The sequence below is a fragment of the Cervus elaphus genome, chromosome 27, assembly GCF_910594005.1.
Source record: "Cervus elaphus chromosome 27, mCerEla1.1, whole genome shotgun sequence".
Classification (NCBI taxonomy): domain Eukaryota; kingdom Metazoa; phylum Chordata; class Mammalia; order Artiodactyla; family Cervidae; genus Cervus; species Cervus elaphus.
In genome coordinates, this window is record NC_057841.1 from 27,207,389 (window position 1) to 27,214,044 (window position 6,656).

The window sequence follows — 6,656 nt, forward strand, 5'->3', positions numbered from 1 at the left end:
TAAATCAGCTATACATATATACAGTGGAATATGACTCAGTCTTAAAGAGGAATAAAATTGGGACATTTGAAGAGACATGGATGGACCTAGACTGTCATACAGGGTGAACTAAGTTACTTTTTGACATTGCCCTTTCATAAGCTTGATTTAGTATTGGCTTCAACTTTGGGAATTACCTTTCAGTCAAAAGATGTCTCTGTTTTACGTTTGTTGACCTAGTTCTAACTGGGCCCCTAATTGCCTGGCTTTGTGTGGAGGCCTCTCAATGTTTCCCCTTTTCTTACATTCATGTCTTTTTTGGGGTAAAATAATCCTTTTACAGCTCTGAAGGCAATTTCAGGTTGCTTTTCTCTCTTCTCAAAGAAATACAATAAGGAGTCACTAGACTAGTACTTATTGTATTTTCCTCCATTTCACAATAAATATTTCATAATTTTTTTTAAAATTACATTTACTGTTATGTACGTTCACTGTAATGATTAAAAATGGAGAGAGGTAGAAAGGTAGTTTTCTCCTTTTATTCCACCTGCATCATGTAACCAATGATATTATTTTGGTGTTTCGTTCTCCATTTTTCTCCCAAGGCTTTTACAAACCTATTAACACTGATTTACATATCTGACCTTTATATTTCTCGTTTGATATTTTAGATGTGGCTTGTTTTCTGTAATTTCTTTGCACTGGAACTGGAACTTATTCAGTACTGTCTTCCTTTCATTCTTTTTCACACGTTTTCATTTATATCATATTCTGGGGACCTTGCTTCAGCTCTCAGCAGACCTGCCAGTCCTGTTTTATTTAGCTGAATCCTTACTGAACTGCAGGTGGCCATTCTCTGGAGATGTCCAAGTGTAATTCGGTCTCACCCTCAACTTTTCTCTTCTCTGAGAGTTAAAAGTGACTGGATCCAATTCAGTGAGCAGGTGATAATTGCTACTGGGTGGCAACTGTCCCCTGCATGGGACTCACAGAATGTTAGCTTAAAAAGGACTCTGTTAGAGCCAGAAAAAGATTCTAGAATTTGTGAAACAAACAGTTATTAGCATGTTGCTTAATATGGATTCAAAACATCTTAGTGCTGATCTATTGGGAAAAAATTTTATTACTTGATATTATGGTTTAGTTGGTCATTTTCAGAGCTAGAAAATCACTGCTTTTTTGAGACAGGCTAATTTTTACCTACAAATGTAGATTAACTTTACTGGTCAATTAGACAGATGAACAAAATAAAACAGACTGGGCAGCCACTGGGTGGCAGCAGAAATTTGATAAATATACTTTCTTTTTGTTTTATTGTATCTCTTACTGTTTCGCATATTACAAGAAAATTTTCAACAAAATAAATTTTGATAAAATTCATCTAACTTGACTATCTAATGCAAATAAACATATTCAATTATGAGAAAAGAAAACTTTAAAACATTAAAGCTTATGACCCATTATTCTGTTAATATAAAATTTTAACATTGCTCAGGATATATAGATGGATATATGTTGTGTTCTTTTTGTAGATGGATATATGTTGTTTTCCTAATAATTAAACATTGCCATTACTTTCAATAGCTTTAAAAATCTGCTAATAGAAGCTTTACATATTCAAAGAAAAAAAAGTTGAAAAATTCAGAAAAGAGAAAGAATAAAATTATTCAGAATCTCCAAACCTAAATCAGCCATTGACAGTCACTTACTATTATTGATTTGATCCTTTTCAATATATGGTAGTTGGTTTTTTCAGTAACAATAATGTCTATTCTTACCTAACACTTTAAACTGCTCTCTTTTTCTTCATTTAATATAGTATGAATCATTTCCAACTTTTGCAATGTTATATTTAGTTACTGAACATATTCCCTCATATGCTAGAACAATTTATAACCAATTCTGTCAACTATTTACCAATTTTTCTAATATTTACTCACATTGATAGTGAAATGAAGTGAAAGTTGCTCAGTCATGTCCAACTCTTTGAGATCCCATGGTCTATACAGTCCATGGAATTCTCCAGGCCAGAATATTGGAGTGGGTAGCCATTTCCTTCTCCAGAGGATCTTCCCAACCCAGGGATTGAACCCAGGTCTCCCACATTGCAGGCAGATTCTTTATCAGCTGAGTCACAAGGGAAGCCCCAAAATACCTGGCCTGGGTAGCCCATCCCTTCTCCAGGAGGTCTTCCCAACCCAGAAATTGAACTGGGGTCACTTTCATTGCAGGCGGATTCTTCACCAACTGAGCTATCAGGGAAACCCCTAACTGTTGCTAATTTTGAAAGCTAGATACCTGATGGTTCTCAGCCTTCCAATGTGCGATAGTAAATTCATAATTCATACAATGAGAGATCCTGGTGCAAGGTGATCAGAAAGTCTGATCAGAATTATTTGGATGGGTTCTAAATCAGAACTCTAGGGCTGAGACCCAGACTTCTGCAGTTTTTAACAAGCTACCGGAGTTATTTAAATGCATACTAGCATCATTCATACTCTAAATAAAACTATATAGTCAGAGGGCCTCAGTAATACTGCTAACAGGAAATTCACAAGCTTAGAAGCATTTACATTTCACTTGTTTCCAGTTCTGCCTATATTAAATGGAAATGATTCTAAGGTTAGAGTGAAGTCAGTTGAACTCTGGTATTTATCAAGAGCCCATTTCCAATTAATATGCAGGGTTTGGAGACTGTGGGGAAGAATATGCCTCTTTGAATACCAGAGGTCATGTATCTTGAGTGCAATATGCAACAAACATTATGCTAAGCAGTTTATATGTATTGTTATCTCTGATAACAAATTTTCCAGGTTACATGGATAAGCTCAAAGGTTCAGATGGATTAAGTACATTAACTCAGGTTACACTGTTTATCAATATCAAAAATCTGAATTCAGAGAAATCATTCTGGTTTCCATGACCTGTGTTCATTCATTCCTCTCTAGGACCCTGTTAGTCTATGTACACAGAAAGGTGCATATATAGGTAGGCAGATGAAGTTTCTTTCTGGTTCAATAAAAGGTTGAAAGTGAAAGTCGCTCAATAGTGTTCAACTCTTTGTGACCCTATAGTCCATGGGATTCTCCAGGCCAGAATACTGGAGTGGGTAGCCTTTCCCTTCTCCAGGGGATCTTCCCAACCCAGGGTTCAAACCCAAGTCTCCCGCATTGCAGGTGAATTCTTTACCAACTGAACTATCAGAGAAGGTCTTGCATGGTTACTGCTTGCAAGAAAAAAATTAAAAGATATTGCATGGTTATTGCTCTGTCTCTTCCCCATGCTGTTTTCAAATGGCAAAGGAATACTTCAGAGCTGATGACTGAGAGGCAAAAATTATTCTTTTGACTTTTTGTGAGCTTTTGCATTTTAGATAGTGCTATCATCAATTACAGGTCAGAGAGGAGTGTGCATATTGTTCAGAGGTTTTGAAGAAAAGTGTAATAAAGTGTTCCAGCAGACAAAAACATATCCCTGCTAATGGGGTTTCTTTAAAATTTACATCTACTCATAACTGGAAGGGGGTTGAGACAGAGGAGCTAATTCTGGAGTAGTTCATGCACGTTGACACATACTCAGAACTTCACTTTTAAAATGGGTATGGCCTTTGGACACAAAGGGTCCTTTCCAGGTGACCTAATATGTATAACTCTTACCTTTCCTGGTGGCTCAGATGGTAAAGAATCTCCTTGCACTGAGAGGGACCTGGGTTCAATCCCTGGGTTGGGAAGATCCCCTGGAGAAGGGAATGACTATCCACTCCAGTATTCTTGCCTGGAGAATCCTCAAGGACAGAGGAGCCTGGCAGGCTGCAGTCCATGGGTTTGCAAACAGTCAGGCATGACTGAGCAACTTCACTTTCCACCTTCTCTACAGTCCAGCTCTCACAACCATACGTGACCACTGGGAAGACCATAGCCTTGACTATATGGACCTTTGTTGGCAGAGTAGTGTCTCTACTTTTCAACACACTGCCTAGGTTGGTCATAGCTTTCCTGCCAAGAAGCAAATGTTTTCTGACTTCATGGCCGCAGTCAACATCTGCAGTGATTTTAGAGCCCAAGAAGAGGAAATCTGTCACTACTTCCATCTTTTACCCCTCTATGTGACATAAAGTAATGGGACCAGATGCCATGAACTTAGTTTTTTTAATATTTAGTTTTAAGCCAGCTCTTTCTTAGCTCTTACTGGTAGCATTAGACCTAGCAAGGCACTAGATGATATGATATAAGATGCAATTTTATTTATTTATTTTTTTTTAAGATGCAATTTTAAAATCATGCTTGGAAAATAAATAAGACAACTTTTTTTTTCTGTTTATAATATGGTTTACTGAATATTTTTTTTTTCCTTTATTTATTTATTTATTTTTTTTCAGTGGGTTTTGTCATACATTGATATGAATCAGCCATAGATTTACACGTATTCCCCATCCCAGTCCCCCCTCCCACCTCCCTCTCCACCTGATTCCTCTGGGTCTTCCCAGTGCACCAGGCCCGAGCACTTGTCTCATGCATCCCACCTGGGCTGGTGATCTGTTTCACCATAGATAATATACATGCTGTTCTTTCGAAACATCCCACCCTCACCTTCTCCCACAGAGTTCAAAAGTCTGTTCTGTACTTCTGTGTCTCTTTTTCTGTTTTGCATATAGGGTTAACATTACCATCTTTCTAAATTCCATATATATGTGTTAGTATGCTGTAATGTTCTTTATCTTTCTGGCTTACTTCACTCTGTATACTGGGCTCCAGTTTCATCCATCTCATTAGAACTGGTTCAAATGAATTCTTTTTAATGGCTGAGTAATATTCCATGGTATATATGTACCACAGCTTCCTTATCCATTCATCTGCTGATGGGCATCTAGGTTGCTTCCATGTCCTGGCTATTATAAACAGTGCTGCGATGAACATTGGGGTGCATGTGTCTCTTTCAGATCTGGTTTCCTCAGTGTGTATGCCCAGAAGTGGGATTGCTGGGTCATATGGCAGTTCTATTTCCAGTTTTTTAAGAAATCTCCACACTGTTTTCCATAGAATAAGACAACTTTTTAAAGAAGTCTAATAACATGGACAAAGGGAAAATACTTTAATAATTTACTGAGAAAGTTATTCTTTCTTCTCAAGTTGGACTTTTGGAAATATCTGATCCCATCAGGATGCAAGAGTCTTGATAAATGGAAGGCCTAGAAGTTCATTATTTTGCCATTTATAAGAGCTTCCCCTTCTTTGAGCGCTACTCAGAGAATTAGGATATGTATATGTAAATTTTCTACCACAGCACAGAGACCCAGGGTGTTACATTGGCTTTTGCCTACACTTTGAAGGCTCTCCATCAGATGAACGCCCACGTGGCACCCTCCTGCATCCTCATACTTACTTCAGTTCTCCACTCCACTATGGCCTTTATATTAGCTTAGGAAACCAGAATGATAGACCAGGGACTGGTGGCTTAAACAACAAAAATTTGCTTCTTACAGTTCTGAAGGCAGAGAAGTCCAAGGTCAAGGTGTTGGTGGATTCAGTTTCTGGGTGAGACCTCAATTCTTGTCCTGCAGATGCTTCCTTCCTGCTGTGTCCTTACATGGCAGATAGAGAGAGACAGACAACTCTAACCTTTTCTTACATGAATACTAATCCTACAGTATCAGGCCCCACCTTTATGACCTCCTTAAACACTAATTATCTTTTTATATGACCTATCTCCAAATATAGTCATAATTAGGATGGGGGTTTCAACATATAAATTTGAGGGGATGCAATTCAGTCCATGGCACTTTCTCAGTGAGGCCTTCCCTGGGAAGTGAAAGTGAAAGTCGCTCAGTTGTGTCTGAGTCTTTGTGACCCCATGGACTATACAGACCATGGAATTCTGTAGTTCAGATACTGGAGTGGGTAGCCCTTCCCTTCTCCAGGGCATCTTCCCAACCCAGGGATCGAACTCAGGCCTTCTGCATTGCAGGCGGATTCTTTACCAGCTGAGCCACAAGGGAAGCCCGAGGCCTTCCCTGGAAACCCATCTACATTTATGACCTCTATGCCATAATGCTCCTTATGCCCTTACTAGGCTTTATTTTCCTTCATGGCACTTTCTACTTTCAAACATACTGTACATATTATATGTTCAACTCTTTGGTGTGGTCTCTCCACACCAAAATAAACATTCAGGGATTTGGGGCTGTGTGTTCATTTAGATACGTGTAGCAGCCACGACAGAGCTTGGCACTGAGAAAGCCAACAATACAGACACCGCTGTGCCCATGGATGGACTATTCTCTCGGATGCACAATGGAACCTGTTAGAGATACCAAAGCAGATGACATGCTACAACCTGCCTTTCAGTAGGGGTCAGTCCAGTGACAAACGTGGGGCTCGCTGGAAATGAATGAAGCTAACTGAAAGCTTTAATGCAGGACATGACCAAGAAGGAAAGCAGAAATCTGTGCTGTGCGCAGTCTAAAGGGAGCCATCTGCTTCTCACACGGGATCTAACCTCTTTGGATTTGCATAAATCTATTTGCTGAACTAGGGGTTAGGAAATCAGATTTCCCATTATTAAAGTTATCATTCATTCTTAGTAAATTTACATTATATTTTTATCAAATCTCTGTGCTAAAGTACATTTTAAATATCCATCCTTGCAGGTGAATTATACACATTAATAGCCCCGCAAAA